The following is an 18990-nucleotide window of genomic DNA, read 5'->3' on the forward strand; positions in this document are numbered from 1 at the left end:
GCACCATACTTCGTAAGCTCTTCTATAAAGGTGCATTAGGAGCTTGGCAAACATTTGATTCAAATTTCATTTTTTACTGCTTTAAAATTGGTCATTAAAAGCAGATGGTTTGATTAATGCCAGACAAGGCATTTTCAGAGGCCCAGCAGCCTGCTGCATACTCCCTTTCCAGGAGAGCGCACAGAGTGGCCCCAGCATTCAGGGTGGGGTCTTCCCCAGGAGCCCTGCCCTGGAGAGTTGTCATGCACAGACGGGGTGGGCAGGGGTAGGATGAAAAATCCACATAGGGAGTTCCAGCACTCTGCAGGAGGCGATTTCACACTAATGCTGTGCAGTAGGCAGCTGATAATTCACCTGTGTTTCTAATGTGAATCTTCCTGAAGGAAGGCAATGGAATAAATTAGTTTCAAAAGTGGACTGGAGTGGGGGGCCTGGGTGGCTCAGTGGGCTAAGCGACCAACTCTTGGTTTCGGCTCAGGTCCTGATCTCGTGGGTGCTGGGATGGAGCCCTGCGTTGGGCTCTGGGCTCCGTGCTCAGTGGGAGTCTGCTTGGATACTCTTTCCCTCTGCCCCTTCCCCACCCCTGCCTCAAATAAATAAATAAATCTTTAATAAAAAAGTGGACTGCAAACCCTTGAAAAAAAAGCAAATGGTTTGGGTTGAGAAAGTTCTGGAAATAGTTCTGGTAATGGTTGTACAACCTTGTGAAGGTACTTAACGCCACTGGATTATACACTTAATGATCAAAATGGTAAATTTTGTGTTAAATATGTTTTATCACAATAAAAATTTTTAAAAAGCCAATGGACACTCAGATGGGTTATATGCTAAATTTTCCTAAGTTGGAGACTTCCCATGTGCTATCAAGTTTTTATTTAGACTTTGAATAAAGCATTTCCTTCCATCTTTATTTATTTGAAGAATATCCTGAGATTGAAAGGTGACTATTTAAAAATTGTGACCACTTGCAAATACATTTATACCCAAATCAGAATTTCCTTAATGTTTATCAAGTAACCAAAACTAAATACAGAAATACAATGGAGGCTGGACCTGTAACTATTTTCCATTAGGTCCTATTTCTAAATGTTCGTATTAAACAAAAACAGCCTCTTGGAATGACATCATAATAAGGAGTTGTTTTCATTGTAACATATAAAAACAATTTATGCTAAAAATGCCATTTTAATCTGTTATATTTTAGGATACTACTGAGAGTCTTATTGCTTAAAAAAAGTTTGAAACCACTCTACGACATCATCTTAAAAATTTTCTCTGACTTGTTTATTATGATAATTATAAAATATTTAGTGTTTGAAAAAGATTTATATTCTGTGGGTTAAAAGCAGCCAATGAAAAAATAACTTAAACAAGATGTATATTTATCTTCAGAATAGGCAAATCAGAAAGATGGGATTATCCGGTAAGTGTATCCCCCAACTTCAACCGGCTACATATAAATAATCATAGGCACTGGAGTGCTGATTTCTTGATGTCTGAGCAAAAGAGTTATGCTAATTTAACAGTTCTTAGTCTTGAACTTATAAAGTTGTTTTTTAAAACCCTTCTGTTCTAATTTAATCCTCCCTTTTTGAGTCATAGAACTCTTTGAAACAAAGTGCTTCACCCTTTCCAAATTATCTAGATCAGGGAGGACCTCCCCTGACAAATTTTCATGCAAACTTTATGTGTGTGTGTTTATCTAAGGAAAGGGTCATAATTCCATCAAATTTTCAAGGGATTCTACAAGATGTAAATAATGGCCTCTATCCTTAATCCTCCTTTTCTTTTTGCTAATATAAATCTTGCCTATGAATCATCTAAAAAGGAATTTTGCTATGGACAGTACAATCAGGTCACCAAGAGAAATAAACCCTTGAAAAGGAACACATCTATGCCTGGTGCATTTCTTTCTTCTGGGATAAGCTGCCGACACCATGTCAAAATCCCCATCTACTATGAGATTGTGCTCAAATTTTAATTTCCAGTTTAGTATTGAACGTGGGAATGTGGGACAAAATCATCTGAGGAAAAAAACAAAATAAACTGGTGCAAGAGAGAGAGAGTGGAATGATACAGTGCATATTCAAATATGCATCTAAGAAATTTAAATTATGACATCAAATGCATTTGATATATTTCATAATAGTTTAATTTCAATTTAGTTGAAATCAAGAAAATATTGCCCCTTTGATTTTGAAATGTAAAGTCTTATTTTTTTAATTAAAGATATACAGTTTTCTAAAGCAAAAGGGGTCAGAAGCTACTGATTTTCTGATTTTTTCCTTTTTCTTACTGAATGCATCTAAATAAAACTCTTAATATGGTGATTTTTGTGGTTTGGTAAGGCATCCAGAAAACTTAATTAAAGGTAAATGATATTGGGCATTTTCTCACAATATCTAAATTCATCAATATATCCAAATTACAGAATAAAATCAGGTCATGATCATTGAAAGCACCTCTCAAACTGGAAAGTTCTTTTTAATAGTACTTATTTTATTGTTATATGATGTGTGACCTACAAAATCCAAAAGTGAGAGACGAGGCGTGAAGACAAAAGAAGGTTACAAATCGTAAGATTACTGTCCTCATACTCATTCATCAGAACAAGCCCAGATGAATTTCCTTAACAGTTGTGTTGCTGGATTTTTAAAGGTTGTCTTTTACTTACTAATCCCTTACTGTAATTAAGATTCTTCAACCCACAACTTCGTACTTATGGAAATAAATTTTGGTTTTGCAACTGACTAATAGTTACTTGGTCAGAAAGTGACATTACCAAGTTTAGAGTACCCCTAAGCATCTTATCTGGTCCATAGCAACTCTATTTTTTCCTCTTTGGTTTGGGATGAGAAAGCCTATTGTATGACTTCCATCTTCCATTAAGGTTAAGCTTAAATGTTCGTTCAAACATGGATCTTAGCATCCAGACTCTGGAAAGGCATTTCTGCATGTCCCAAGAAAACTATTCTAAGCCCCCACACATCTATCACTACCATGATGGCAGCCAGGTTCTGATGAACTGGAATAACATCTGCCACCTTCTTTCAGTTACCTTTTGCTGTATAACAGAACTTAGCAACTTAAAGCAAACGATAAACATTTATCATCCCGACCCCACTCCATTTCACCCATCCCCAGTGTAGGAACAGCTGTGTCTACCTCCACACTGGTCACACCGCCGCTGTTATTTCAGAGAATCTCCTGCAAGATTCTTGGTCTTGAAATTTAAGCAAATAAAGATTACAGCCTGGTTCTTCCCACAGTCTGAAAAGAGAATGGGAGAGAAGGGAGAGGGGTATGATTTAAAGCCAAAGACAAGAATGTCATCAATGGTATACATATAGTAATGGCTCCAAGGTCATGATCACCATCAATTTCAAACCCCACCCCAAAGCCCTGTGTAAAGATGGCATGTTACCAAAGGCAGATTCCAGACACGTGCCCAGCAGCATTTTCCAACCAGATTGCTACCTCCTTAATTCTGTTTTACCTAGAAATTCTTGAACCCTCCCTATCTGAATATAAATCATGTGTATGCCGAGAGCCTAGCCCAGCACCTGATTTCTTAGAGCAGCTTATTGATTACATGAGTAAAATTGCCCCCTAAGAGTGCATTGAAGAGTTTGGTCTAAAAATCTTTAAAACATTTTTTTCATGCTAGCATATTAATTTTGAAGACTTGCTTTAGACCTTACTCTGGGGGAGAGATTGCAGAACATGTACTGTGGGTTCTTGGCTTGATATATTTTCTATCTCACATACGATCTTTCTGTCCTTCAGCATCCCATAACCCATTGTTCGGACTGTGCTTAGAACCTCCTGTCCCCACCAGATCCTGAGAACCTTAAGGGCCTGAATTTGGGTTTAGTTCATCTTCTTTGATCCTGTACAGGGTCTTACAAAGAACAGATGTCCACATCAACATTTGTTCATTTGGGGCAATTTCCTTATCTGAAGCGCACCCTGCCTTTTGTAAAATGATGTCATAAACTAAAAACTACTGACTGGCATTTTTCAGGTGAAAAATCAAAGGAATAAAAGTAGTGTGGTATGGGAGAAAGAAAGTGAGTATCGATTTTGAACCATTCCATTGTTCTTCAATCTGTGTTCAAAAATAAAGGAACTCTTTAGATCATTAAAGAAGGAAAAGAAAGATGGTATCAAACAGAAGATGACCAGGAGAGGGTCTAGCCCTACGTTTGCCATTCATTGAAATGTCCTTGAAGAGCTCACCTCTTGCTTCCCAGTTCTCCCATTTGCAAAATGAGGGTATTGCACCACCTGGCAGTGAGGTGATTCTCAGTGCAATGATTCTAATATATTGAGGCACTTGACTTACCTTTAATACAACGTCTGAGGAGAATAAGGTCTGCTATTTGTCCTCAGTAGTATTCTCCAAGAGGATGTGTGGGTAACTATGGACATTGTATCAGTTATCTATTGCTATGTGATAAATTACCTCACTTTACCCCCAATTTTAGCCCAAATTTAGGGGGGTTAAGCAAGAATACACATTTCTCCTTTTATAGAGTTTCTGAGGGTCAGGAATTCAGGGGGTGCGTTAGCCAGGTGGTTCTAGTTTAGGGTTTCTCAGGAGTCAGTAGGCTAGAAGTTGGCTGGGGGGTGGTGCAGTCTGAAAACTTGACTGGGGCCAAAGGGTCTGCTTCCAATATGGTGTGCTTGCTTGGATCTTGGCAAGAGATTTCAGTTGCTTGCCACATGGAGCTCCCTGTAAGGCTGCTTGAATGTCCTCATGACGCTGCAGTTGGCTTCGCCGGTAATGAGTGATTTAAGAGTTGAGAGCAAGGAGGAAGCCACAATACTTTTAAAGACCTAGTCTCAGAAGTCACATATTGTCACCGCAGCCACATTCCATTTGCTGGAAACAAGTTATTAAATACAGCCTGCACTCCAGGGAAGATAAATTAGTCTCCACCCCCTAAAAAGAGGAGTATCAAAGGATTTTTAAATTTATTTGTGAATTTGTGAACTTATTCTAAACATCATGTACTGGTGAGGGTGGGTCAGCACTGCAAGACAGAGTACGGAAGTTGTAACAACGAACATTTCTAGGGTGACTCACTATTGAGAAAGCATCTCCCCTTGTATTCTCGTTTGGTTGTCACAACAACCCAGTGGATCAACAGCATTAATATCCCCATTTAGAAATGAGGAAATGGAGGCTTAGGTGACTTTTGTAAGGTTATTCAGCGAGTAAGTTGTATAGTTGGGAATTAAGCCCAGATTTTCTGATAGAAAACATGAGATCTCTCTACCACCTTCAAAATGGGAACATTGGCAGAAAGGTCTTTGCTCAGACAAGTGTCATTGGCAAGTTTGACCATTCCTTATTACCCACCGATTGTTTTTATTCACTTTTTCATTTAAATTTTTATTGTCAACTTATAAACTTCACGGACTTCATGACAATGACTTGAGGCAATTTACAAATGAAATAGTTAAGAAAGCAAGAGGAGTAAATACTTCTAGGCACCAGAGTTTATCAGATTACACTTGGCAATAAATTTGGTTCATATTTTTCTGGCAGCAAAGGTGAAATGATAAACATAATAGGCAACAGAGGCTTCACTTTCTGACAAGAAGGAGCATACACGTTATCATTGCCTGAGGCTAAATTCAAGAAGGAATTTATCACATGGATCTGTGTAGAGATAATGCAACTTGACATTGTGGTCAGTAACTTCAGTCTTGCTTGTGTGAAAGATATTCTCATACCAACCCTGTATATAAACAGAAGTCATATCTCACCTTTAATTTTTGTGAATACATTTGAGCAAGAAGCTAAGAAAAATGCAGCCCAGGCAAACTGTCCTCCAACTTCTTTACCAAATTAAGGGATGGAACTTGGAGAATATATGTGAACAATGATTAATCTGTGTGCTGGACTACCTCCCTCAAATATCAGGCATTGTAAATGAGAGTCCTTAAATGAACTGCTGAATCTTACTTCTTTGTCTTGGCATCCTCTCTCAGCCACCTATAATATAAATGTTCTATATTGTCAGTTAAATTAAGGGTTTGGGATATTTGCTATGGGGGAACAAGGAATGCTGATATAATGTTATAGAAAAACATAAAATAAGTAAGGGCCATATGAAATCTAAAGCCTCTTTTGGACCCAAATGCTATGATTCTGTGACTTTAAGGGTGAGATGCCAATATGCATTCTTGTCGCCATGGAGAACCAGCCCACTCTGGCCTGGGTGTGAGAAGCAATGCTGTCAAAAGCCTTGGCCAATTTTTTTCCCCCCAAAAGGAATTTCAAATATATCCAAGGTCCTGGGTGAGTGACTGATTGAAACCAAAGCTCTATACTGCATGACATAGGATCCTGGAATAGATAACTTTAGCCAGAAAAAAAGTTAGGGCAGGTGCAAGCAGCTGTCCAGTCTTGCCATAAAAGTACTCAAGTTTAGTTCCAGTAACGATGTGCTTTCTTTAAATGCTACAGTTCCTTCAGGATTTGTCCCATTAGCTGAAAAATACACCCTAAATATTCCCCCCAAAAGTAGATGACTTAGTGTGCTTTTATTTGGATATTACAGTACTTATAAATATTCCATTTATTAATGGGAATCTGCCTTCCAGAATAGAATTGTAAATTAAACACATAAACATCAATAGCCCTTATTTCTGTTTTAAACCAGTTGATCTTCCTTCAAGGAAGTAGACAGATTATAAAGTAAATTATGCTTCATTGAAAAAAAAAATAAAAAACATTCTTCTTGAACACAGTTTCTGTGCCCTGAGCCAGTAAGTGTTCACTTACAAGCGTGGCTTTCTGTTTACCTGTATTTCTCTACTACCTGACTGAGAAGTGCTGCAGAGAGACAAAATCAGTGTGCATGGAAAGAGTAGAGAGCAAAGAGTGTTACTCTTTGTACAGTAACCCAGAGTCTAGAAGAGGAGGCAGTCAAGGTGGGGCGGCCACTTGTCAGCACCACCAGTGTGTTGAGATTCTCTTCTGGTCCGTGGGTTGTGTGGACCAGGGGAGATTATTTGCCTGTCCTATTAATAGGACATTGTTCAGTATAATCTTCTTTTATATCAAATAGAATTATAAACGTTCATTTTCGTGGCACATAGAAAACTTCAGATGTTGGAAAACAACCGAAAGATCTTGTTGCAAAGTTGCCATTTAGAGAAAAAGAACAGGTTTGACAATTTTACGATCTTCAGAGCAAGGGGGGAACAATTAAGAAATTAGCTCCTGGTGGGGGGAATTTAGTCTGTAGCATTGTATGAACTGAATAAATAGTCACCAGGAAGAAAAGCTGGGTGAAGATCCTTTTAAGCAGAGAAAAGGCAGGAGGGGGCAAGAAGGTGTCCCTGCACTGGGGAGTGAAAGGTATTTGAATCTAGCGGGAGCACGGGACCAGGGGTGGGCAGTGAGCGAGAGTGGGAGAAAAGGAAGGGAGGATTGACAGGAGTCACACCCCGGAGCGGTCCTTCCACTGCTCAGCCCAGGCCCCTGCTCAGGGGCAAGTCAGCTCGGTATCCTTTTTCCTTCCTGGGCTCCAGACCCCCAGGGCTCTCCTGCCTTTCCTCTCTTTGATAGCTATGACCACCCACCGTTTCTCTTGCATCTGGAAGGTGGTGCCCTCAGCTTGCCCTTTGTTTCCTGTAAAACAGCACGTGGCTTTTTGGTTAAAAAAAAAAAGCCAACGTTAATTTCAATGCTAATTATGGTAGCAAAATGCTTGAGGAATAACAAAAATAATAGACATGTAGATGGAAAGTTTTAAATTTGAGTCACATGATTCGATTTACATGTTAAGAGACCGCACCAGGATATCCCATAGAGAATGGACTGGGAGTGGGAGAGGGGGGTAGAGTAGAAGAAGTAGGAAGAAGGTGGGAAGGTAATGCAGGTAACCCAGAGAGAGCTGATAGTGCCCTGGACTACGATGTAGGGGGGAGAGGGTAAAAAGTATTAGATGTGGCGCGTCGTCTGAGCATAGAACTAATGGGACTTGCCAATGGATTGGATAGGGTTGGTGATGAAGGGACAAGAATCAAGGAAGAACCACTGAGCCCCTGGGTGAGTGTTGCCCTATTCACCAGGCTTCGGCCCTTCCTAGGAAGGATCACTTCCAGACATCTCCTCTGGACCGACTAGCTTTGGGCTTTGGGATGAAACGCTGAATGTAATTGACAACATCTAAGTAGGGAAATGACAAGATCGCTTTTCTCCTCTTCCGTTATGCCCACATTTCCTCCATGAGAATGACTTTTTTTGGGTGAAGTGACAAGGATGGCTGCCATCCAGGAAAAGAGGGTGTGAGTGTGTCTGTGCACGTGTGTGAGAGGGCTTCTCTCTCTCACAGTGTGGCTGCTTCATCTGGAGAGTAGTTGTCTTTTTCTGCAAAGCAGAGGGTGGCTGTACTGTGATGGATGCCGGACCAGAAAGCATTGATGTGATGGGAATGGGAGGAAAGGCTGATAGCAGCACAAGAGGTAAAAGAATGTGTAGGAATTCCCAAGGCACATTCGCCCCTACTACACCCAATTCTTGAGCTTGGTTCTATGACAAAAGCCAATCTGCTGGCAGCCCCTTCCATCTCTTTTGGCCATGCCACATCCAAGAATCAATCACTGGGCTGATCTGGGAATTGGAGGAGAGGTGATGGCTGTGGATATTCAGCAGCTTGGTCCTGCTCATCTAATAATCATATGATTCACAGATGTTTGAAGGGCAGAAAAGAGCCTCCTAAGGGATTCACCGCCTCCACAATCTGCTGGGTTCACGTTCAGATTGGTACAATTGTATAACCACAGGAAACCACTTCACTCCTGCAGTGCTTATATGATATCCGTCTTTGAGAAACAGATTCTTTCCATTTTGATCTGCTAAGAAAGCACCTGAATTAATGAGCCCAGGTGAGTTCATAAGGGTGCAATGGAGATAAAATAATTCCCTCAGCCTCCACTGAAGATCCTTCCTTGGGATCTGTCTTAAGTGGGAGTTAGAGGGAATAATTTGACTCCTTGACAGGCAGTTTCTGTAATCGGCAGCAGTGATGTCATCACTTCTATAGAATAGAAAAGTTGCTAATATTTCTCATGCTGATCTCCCACTATAATTATAGAACACAAGGCTGCTGGTCACACCCACCCCACATACCCTACCGTACCTCTAAGGATGCTCTTTTTTCTTCAGCTCCAGGTCGCTGAGAATAGAGGTGGGCCTAAAGTCCATTGTTGAAGGTGGCTACTAAGCACCAAGTTGTGGGTGATATCCCTGTGTGAGGGCAATATTAATCAGGCTCAGTATCAGTCAGGTGGCTTAGCAAAAGAAGGTATTTACTTGCCCTTCCTTTATTCTCCACTCTGTTTCGTAAGTTTCAAGGAAGCTGCCATATATGCACTATTAATATCTTATTCTTTACCTTGATGAATAACCATTGATTTTCTTTAACCAGTGACATTAATGTTTATATTCTATTTTCTTTCTAAGTAGAATATTTTTCTATGTACCTGATGTAAGCTTTACATTTGTAGATGGCTACCTCTACCACACCCTCTATGAAGATCGAGGTCAACAATAAAAGAGCTTCATACAGAGGCCATAATTCATTCTGCATTCTGTTAACAAGCAACATCCATTTAAAATAGCAATAGTGTTTTCAAAGTCCTGTTATTATTCAGTCAGGGACTCAAAACGATCACTTTTTTGGATCACTTTCTTGGCATACATAGAAGGTTAAATGTAAGATGTGTTCTGTGGGCGACTGTCTGCTTAGTTTCTTTCCTAGACAAGTGGTTAACCCATGTTGCATAGCCTGTGTTTATAGAATTCCAGAAAGGTTATGTCATAGGAATCACTGGTGTGTGTGTGTGTGTGTGTGTGTGTGTGTGTGTGTGTGTGTGTGAGAGAGAGAGAGAGAGAGAGAGAGAGAGAGAGAGAGAGAGAGATTTATAGAGAGAATGTAAACTGAAACATCTTGAGGAGAAATCCATCAGTTTACAGTTGATAGAGGATGCTGGCCTTAACTTGTTGTCTACTATGGTCACTGTTTTCTGTTTGATAAGGAGTGGAGAGTCAAAGAATACATCCAAATGGTAACAGACAGCCAGAGCACAAAACAACAAAAGTCAGACACACCGATTTATTAAGTCTATCATTTGTAAAGCTAAAAAAAACTCCTGAAGGTTGTAATAAGATGCAAGAAGCTTCCATTTACATTTTTTTTTGAAAAGCCAATTTATTTTGTCCCCAAATCTCTGAGGGTTCTTTAACAAGCATCAGTTTCTAAAATAAACAGAGTATAAGGGGGAAAAATAGAATTTATTAGAAGGAAAAAGTCCCCAAGGAGCTTTTATATTTTTAACATTGCCTTAAATTTTTAAAAATGTTATTATACTGTTTATCCCCAAGAACTGAACTAATTTCTTGGGGCCAGGTGGGGGGAGTGCTATTTTAAATTCAGGGTTTTGTTTCTGGTTTTAAAATCACAATTAGCACAATTACTAACGAAAATGTTTCTCCTGATATCCATAAAACAGCTTAATGTTTTAATTTACCTAAGCCATCAGCTAAACACTATAGGCCATTTTGAAAACATTCCCTAATCCTTGGAAATAGCATGCTTTCTCTTATATTCTTTCATACACTAATCCTTGGAAAAAAACATACCTTCTTTCATTTTCTATTCCATGTTTGCTATTGTTGTAATCTAAGAAGGGCCTCTTTGAAAAAATGCAAAATTAAGTTTAACCCACAGTTGAGTCTTACATCCTGTGGTCTTGGAATTTTAAAATTTCATTCAAAACACACATTATAAACAAAGTCTCCCAAATGACCATCTAGAGAGGAATGTGGCAAAAATCCAGAAACTATTGTAATATTTGGAACTAGCATAAGCACAAATAATCAGTGTGTTTTTTCAAGAGGGGATTATGGGTTGCAGTTTTACAAACCCTACAGGGGATTTGCACAAGATGGGCAAAGCTACATTCCATACTGGTTGTGTGCCCCCCAAAAGAGACCAAACACTTTCCAGTGAATGAAGAGGAAGAAGAGGTATTAAAAGGATCTTCTTAATAACTAATATTTGCCCAATGTAATCATAATTTGAGGAAACATTCTAGTTTATAAATTCCTATAAAACTTAAGTTCAAAGCAGTATTCTTGATGAGCCTGTTTCTTAACATATTAAAGTATTAACAGTGGAGGCTGATTTGGGGTGAACACATGTTTTAGAGAGGACAAGGCCTTAACTTAACTTGTTGTCTGCACAAAACCAAAATCGATATCACCAGGTCAAGAAAATCCACATTTTAGAGGCAGGGAGGCCAGTGGAGTTATTGATATACAAAGTAATATTCTAAAAAAAGCACTTTTAAGAAGTAAATCTGGGGCACCTGGCTGGCTCAGTCAGTAGAGCGTGTGACTCTTGGTCTCAGGTTGTGAGTTCAAGCCCCACGTTGGGTGTAGAGACTACAAAAAATAATAATAATAAACTTAAAAAAACAAAAACCCTCAAAAAAAAGAAGTAAATCTATAAAAAGAGTGTGAGTAAAATTGAGACTAACCATTTTAGAAGTATTTAAAATCTAGACTTCCAAGAACCAAGGTAGAACAGAGAAAGTTGTATTAGTACCACAAGATATATACCCTGTCCTGTAGAAACACCCCATTTCCCTCCCCTCCAAAAAAGAAATGAAAGAAAAGAACTCTAAAAAAAGAATGAGGCAATGAAATAAATATACTTTATACCTCAAAAGATAAAATATTTAGAGGCAAGGGAGAGAGTCAACTAAGAAGCTAGAAAGCAGTCACATTTCAAAATGTTTCTTATCTTAGCAAAGTTTAATATAATAATATTGTAGGCATTTCTCATTTTATAACTTAATTTTATGAGCCTAATAATTAATCAAATCTTCTAAACCCACTTAGAAGAACATCCTTATCTGGAGGATTCACACTCAGTTTTAGGCTTATTTCCAATATCATAGTTAACATGTTGTATAGATCTGAAAACACTGATGGTATCTAATCTTTTTCTGCCCATAAACAATAGAATGTAAGTAGATTTTACCACCTCTGTAATGTGTCAGTTTCAGTTTTAATACACTATTCTGAGAAATTTTTGTGAACTAATATAGCATTTTTGGCTGTTTTGCTTTTAATCATCATGAAAATGCATCATTTCACTGGAAGGAACCAAGGAAAAAGATTTTCTTCATCTAAATTGTACAAATTTGATAATGCACAAACAGGAATTGCATTATCCTGGCAAACAACAAGCAGTTTCTCAGAAGAGATAGGCTGCTTTAAAAATAATGTAGGAATCACTCCCACTACAAATAGATAATTATTTCTGAATATTAGCTCTGATAATATGTGACCCTAACAGACAAAATGAAGCTGGAAGTTATTATATTGTGATTTCTTAATGATGCTGAATTATTTATGCCAAATCTCCTCAACATATCCCAACTTCCTTTACAGTAATTTTTTTAAATGAAAACTTCTTAATAAAGAAGCAAGATTTGGGGAGGGGTGGAAATGGCATAAAATTATAGGTTAATTGGCATAAGTAAAAAGGCAGAAAGATGGCTTCAAATCTGGTTTGTCCTCTTCTGATCTGGGTGTAAAAACAGCCAAATTTCAGCACTGCGTGTGTGTGTGTGTGTGTGTGTGTGATGGGGTGAATTAAATTTCAGCACTGCGTGTGTGTGTGTGTGTGTGTGTGTGTGTGTGTGTGTGTGTGTGATGGGGTGAATTATAAATATGAATAACTGGCCTGAGGGTTTTCTCATTTATAATTTGCATTCAGAATTTGAATGCTCATCACTTTTCCTTTTCCCATGGAGAATTTACCAAAGAGGGGTAGAAATCCTCAAGTCTATACTTTCGAAAGACCTTGGTCTCTACATACTGCTGAGTCTAAAGAACTTAAAATTGTAAAGGTTGTTGCTCTCTACTTGTATTGTTCAAAATCTTCTTAAAGGAATGACACAGTTAAAGTACTTTGAGCAGCTTAAGTGCAATGGAAGAAATTTACTATTACTAGGGCAGACGTCTGAATAAAGTCAGCTTACCTCTCCCCCTACCATTTTCCACTCCTGATTAATTTCTTGCATCATTTCTATCATTATTGAAAATAGTCTTACTTATTTGTTTACCCTTTTATTATCTTTGTCTCCATCCCTGAACACAAGAGCAGTGATCTTGTCTTACTTGCTCGAACCTGGATCCCCAGTACCTAGAACAGTGCCTTGCAGAGTAAGTGTTCAGTAAATACTTTTTTGAATCCCTGGATAATAGAGGAATAGATTCAATGAGGTGAAAATGCATAGAATAAATTGAGCCATCAGCGCCCTGAATGATGTATTTGGTGGAGTAGAGGCAATAGACAGAAAACGGAGTTAATGAGTTACCCAATGGCAAATTTAGAAGGTTCTACTGAGACAGACTTAGTTTATCTGGCCCGTGTTTCCAGACAGAGGCCTTTATAGTGAATTTCTTAAGAAAGTTACAGATGAATGAATACCCTAAAACATCCAGAGAGGGGCTTTGCTGATCCTATGGCTACCTGGGGCCAGGCATTTTGCATACATATTACATGTGTTACTTATTATTCACTACAAATGTATGAGGTGAGTATTAATATTAACCTCCTTTTGCAGACAATCCCAGACGTTAAGGAACATACTCAAGGTTACCCAGTTGGTATGAACTAAAATCCCTCCCCTGTGCATCACATGGCCTCTGTGATGTTCCTTTAGTCATGAGTCCAAATTAAAAACACAGACACTGTTATATTTGGTTTAGATCCTTTTTTCCAAGTTCTATTTTGTACTGAGCCTTGATAACTTTGCTGCAAAAAAGACAGTTAATTATAGAATATTCCTGGAAGGATACTCAAGAAATTGGTTATAGGATTTCCTTTTGAAAGGTTAACTGACTGGAGACCACAGCCAGAGGGATATTTGCTTTCCTCTGCCATTGAGTGTTGCCAGCTAAAAGGCAGGATACCCACTTACATTTGAATTTCAGATAAACAACAAATAATTTTTAGTACAAATATGTCCCAAATACTGGATGGGGCAAATTTATACTAAAAATTTATTTGTTGTTTATCTGAAATTTAACTGTACTTTAACTTGTGTCCTATATTTTTATTTGCTAGATCTGCAACTCTATGTGCATTCACTACTATAAATTTTAAATTTTGTTCCATGTGTACATATTATTCATCCTAAAAAAGTAATCAAAAATTTCTTAAAGTGGTTTTTACAGTTTGTCTCATATCAAAAGGCAATTTTAGCAAAGGATAAGAAGTAGACATAGTATAGACTGAAATTAAACATGTGGCCTAAGGATAATTTTTCTAAATAAGTAAAAAAGAACTAAATAATTCTGGCATGCATTTTGCCAGCAGAATACAGCTAAGGGGAAAAAAAAAGTCTGAAAACACACTTTCTGATGAAGTTGTAGTCATTGGGGCCCTGAAGGAGACACTTCAGTCATGGATCCTGGGACAAGACTAAGTCAGGAGAGGAAAGAAATTGTTACCTGTATTCACAGTACTTTCAGGGCCATTAAGGTGGAGCCTTAAACTGACTGAACTTTAGAGCTGGTAGGATCTTTGGGGATTTTCTTTTCAGTTTCTTCATCCTTTCCTGCACATTTGAAAATAAGGAAGTTCCATTTCCTACTCCAACCCCCCACGACTCCCCACCCCCATCACCTGCTCTCATCGGTCGCCTAGAGAGGGTGTCCCAATTCTTAGGTTCTCAAGGTAACATTAACATACCTATTATGTAATTACCCTACAAGTCTCAGCCTTGGGATCTTAATTCACCAATGGTAATGAAAGAGAAAGTGACCCAGCAGGCCTAGTATAGGACGGGTTATAGGAAAGGTCAGAAGCGCCCACAGCATTCCCATTGTAGCTCTCTCTGTAACTGAGTGTGCGCTAAGGAAAGTTACTTACTTTCTCTGAGCCACAGCTTCCTCAGCTCTTAAAGGGGGTGTTAGGAGTCCTCTTCAGGGTTGTGGGAGGATCAAATGGGATCATCATGTACAGTAAGTTCTTGGATTAAGTTGGTACTCAGTCATTTCAACTATGATTTTCATCTTAAAATAAGATCAGTCCACTTCTGAAATGAAACTAGAGGGTAAATCAACTGACATAGTGATGACTATTCCCTAATTTTCTATGGAGTTTATTATTTATTTGTCTGTACTCGAATATTTATATCAGCATATGACTAAGACAAAAATTATCATGTAAGTGAATACAGTTAAATTTTATTTTTTTTCTGCCTTTTTTTTTGGTTAACAGCTTTATTGAGACACACGTCACATACCACCTAATTCACCCATTTAAGATGTACATTCAAGGGTTTTTAGTATATTTGGAGCTGTGCAATCATCACCATACTTTTAGAACATTTTCATCACTCCAGAAAAAGTCCTTCACCCATTAGCAGTCACTCCCCTCCCCCACCCCCCATACTCCCTGGCCCTAGGCAACATTTTTCTTTCTTTTTTTTTTAAAAGATTTTATTTATTTATTTGTCAGAGATTGAGAGAGAGAGAGCACAAGCAGGGGGACTGGCAGGCAGAGGGAGAAGCAGGCTCCCCGCTGAGCAAGGAGCCCCATGCGGGACTCGATCCCAGAATCCTGGGATCATGACCTGAGCTGAAGGCAGATGCTTAACCAACTGAGTCACCCAGGCATCCCCCTATAATATTTTATTTTATATATATAATATTTTATTTTATAGATATACCACATTTTATTTAACCATTCAGCAGTTGATGGACATTTGGGTTGTTTCTACTTTTTGGCTATTATGAATAATGCTGCCATGCATATTCGTGTACAAGCTTTGATGTGGATATATGTTCTCAGTTCTCTTGGCCATCGCGTGGGAGTGGGATTGCTGGGTTTACCTTTAGCCATTCGAGGAACTGGCAGACTGTTTTTCAAAGTGGCTTCATCATTTTATATTTCCATCACATTAATGTGTGAGAGTTCTGATTTTGTACCTCCTTGCCAACATCTGTCATTATCTGTCTTTTTGGTTACTGCCGTCCTAGTGGGTGTGAAATGGTATCAGATTGTGGTTTTGATGTGCATTTCCTGGATGGCTAATAATGTTGAATATTTTTCCATGCGCTTATTGATCATTTACATATCTTCTCTGGAGAAATGTTTATTTAAACCATTTGCCTATTTTAATTTTTATTTATTTATATATTGTTTAAAGGTTTTATTTATTTATTTGACAGAGATAGCAAGAGCAGGAATACCAGCAGGGGGAGTGGGAGAGGGAGAAGCAGGTTCCCTGCTGAGCAGGGAGCTGGATGAGGGGCTCGATCCCAGGACCCTGGGATCACGACCTGAGTTGAAGGCAGATGCCCAACGCTGAGCCACCTAGGTGCCCCTCATTTACCTATTTTTAAATTGGGTTGTAGTTTTTATTATTCAGCTTAAGAACTGTTTATCTATTTATATATGTTTATATATTCTGGATACTAGATCCTTGTCAGATATATGATTTGCAAATATTTTATTCCACTCCGTGGGGTGTCTTCTTCACTTTCTTGAGAGTGTTCTTTGAAGCATAAAAGTTTAGTTTTGATGAAATCCAGTTTATCTGTTTTTTGGTCTTTTGTCGCTTATACTTTTGTTGTCTAAGAAACCGTTGCTAGTACAAGGTCATGCATATTTACCTTAATGTTTTCGTCTGAGTTTGACAGTTTTAGCAGTCATTCCCCTCCCCGCCCCCATTTCGGTCTCTGATCCATTTTAAGGTCATTTTTATATACGTTGTGAATCTTTTGCCTGTAGATATCTAGTTGTCCCAACCCCATTTGTTGAAGACTGTTTCTTCCCCATTAAACTGTTTTGACACTTACGCTGGAAAATTAATTGACCACAAATGTGAGGGCTTATGTCTGCTCTCATTCTATTCCATCGATTTGTATGTCTACTTTATTCCAGTACCACATAGTCTTGATTACTACAGTTTTGTGGTAAGTTTTGGAAAGGGGAAAAGTAAATCTTGCAACTTTGTTCTTTTTCAAGACTGTTTTGGTTATTCTGGTTTCCTTGAATTTCCATATGAATTTTAGGAACAGCTTGTCAATTTCTGCAACGTGGACAGTTGAGATTTTGATTGTTACTATGTTGACTCTACAGATCAATCTAGGAGTGTTGCCAACTTGATAATCATTTCTTTCAATCTATGAACATGAGATGCCTTTCCAGTTATTTAGATCTTTTTAAATTTCTTTCAACAATGTTTTGTAGTTTTCAAAACATAAGAACTGAACTTTTTTTTATTAAATTTATTCCTAAGTATTTTATTCTTTTTGATGCTATTGTAAATGGAATTGTTTTCTTAATTTTATTTTTGGCTTGCCCATTGCAAATATATAGAAATATAATGGATTTTTGTATATTGATCTTATATCCTGCAACCTTGCTAAACTTGTGTATTAGTTCTAATACTTTTTTAGTGGAGTCCTTAGAATGTTCTATAAGATCATGTCATGTGCAAATAGAAATAGTTTTGTGTTTTTCTTTCTTTTTTTTTAAGATTTTATTTATTTATTTGAGAGAGAGTCAGAGAGAGCATGAGCGAGGGGAGGGTCGAGGGAGAGGGAGAGAGACAAGCAGACTCGCTGTGAAGCAGGGAGCCCAATGTGGGGTTTGTTCCCAGGACCCTGAGATTATGACCTGAGCCGAAGGCAGACACTTAACTGACTGAGTCACCTGGGCACCCCATTTTTGCTCTTTTCCAATCTGGATGCCTTTTATTTAATTTTCTTGCCAAATTATCTGATTAGAACCTCCAGTACAATGTGGAATAGAAGTGGTAAAAATGGAAATCTTTCCCTTCTTCCTGATGTTAGTGTAAAAACATCAATCTGTTACCTTTCAATATGATATTTGTTCTGGATTTTTCATAGATGCCCTTTATCAGGTTGAACAAGTTTCCTTCTATTCTTAGTTTGTTTGATGTTTGCTATTATAGATCTTCCTTAATTTATGATGGGGTTATGTCCAGATAAATCCAACATAAGTTGAAAATACCATAAGCCAAAAATGCATTTAATACACCTAACCTACCAAACATTACAGCTTAGTTAGCCTAGCCTATGTTAAACATGCTCAGAATATTTACATTGGCCTATAGCTGGGCAAAATCATCTAACAAGAGCCTACTTTATAATAAAGTATTGAATATCTCATGTAATTTATTGAATACCATACTAAAAGTGAGAAACAGAATGATTGTATGGGCATAGAATGGTTGTAAGTGTATCGGTTGTTTACCCTCGTGATTGTGTGGCTGATTGTTGCATCTTGCTGGCACTGCCCAGCATTTTGAGAGTATCATACCACGTATTGCTAGCCTGGGAAAAGATCAAAATTCAAAATTTGAAGTATGGTTTGTACTGAATGCATATCACTCTCACACCGTCATAAAGTCAAAAAATTGTTAAGTTGAACAATTTTAAGGTAAGGGCCATCTGGGTTTTGTTGAGGATTTTGTGTCTATATTTACAGTGTTTTTCTCTTGTGGTGTCTTTGGCGAATTATTTTTAAAAATAATGATCATACCAAAAAATCTACAAGGGTATCTTCCTTGGCTACCTATCCTTAGCCATTCACTAGTTCATATAAACAGCTATTTAAAAATAAATCTTTTTGAATCCCTTACCATTTTTATTTTCATAAATAAGTTATTAAAATCATAATCAGCTACTGAGTATTTGACATAAGATATTCTCTATCAAGTTGTAATAATAAAATCATTTGAATTTCTATTGTAAAAAAAAAAAAACTCACTGACAAGCAGAAACTCCATTTCTAGAGGTATAAATTGTGTAAGTCATGCTCTCTGAGCCTCATTTGTAAAAACAGGAATAAAGGGGAGCCTGGGTGGCTCAGTCAGTTAAGCTTCCGATTCATGATTTTGGCTCAGGTCATGATC

The 18990-nt window shown here is 38.0% G+C and overlaps 1 protein-coding gene across 1 annotated transcript in view; it reads left to right on the forward strand.

The window, feature by feature from the left end:
• Window positions 1-18990, forward strand: part of RBPJ (recombination signal binding protein for immunoglobulin kappa J region) — a 226064-nt gene that overhangs the window by 81995 nt on the left and 125079 nt on the right. The window lies entirely within an intron of this gene.

Source organism: Callorhinus ursinus, unplaced genomic scaffold (assembly GCF_003265705.2).
Source record: "Callorhinus ursinus isolate GAN/ISIS: 27379988/994484 unplaced genomic scaffold, GSC_fseal_2.0 scaffold4, whole genome shotgun sequence".
In the NCBI taxonomy this organism is placed as follows: Eukaryota; Metazoa; Chordata; class Mammalia; order Carnivora; family Otariidae; genus Callorhinus; species Callorhinus ursinus.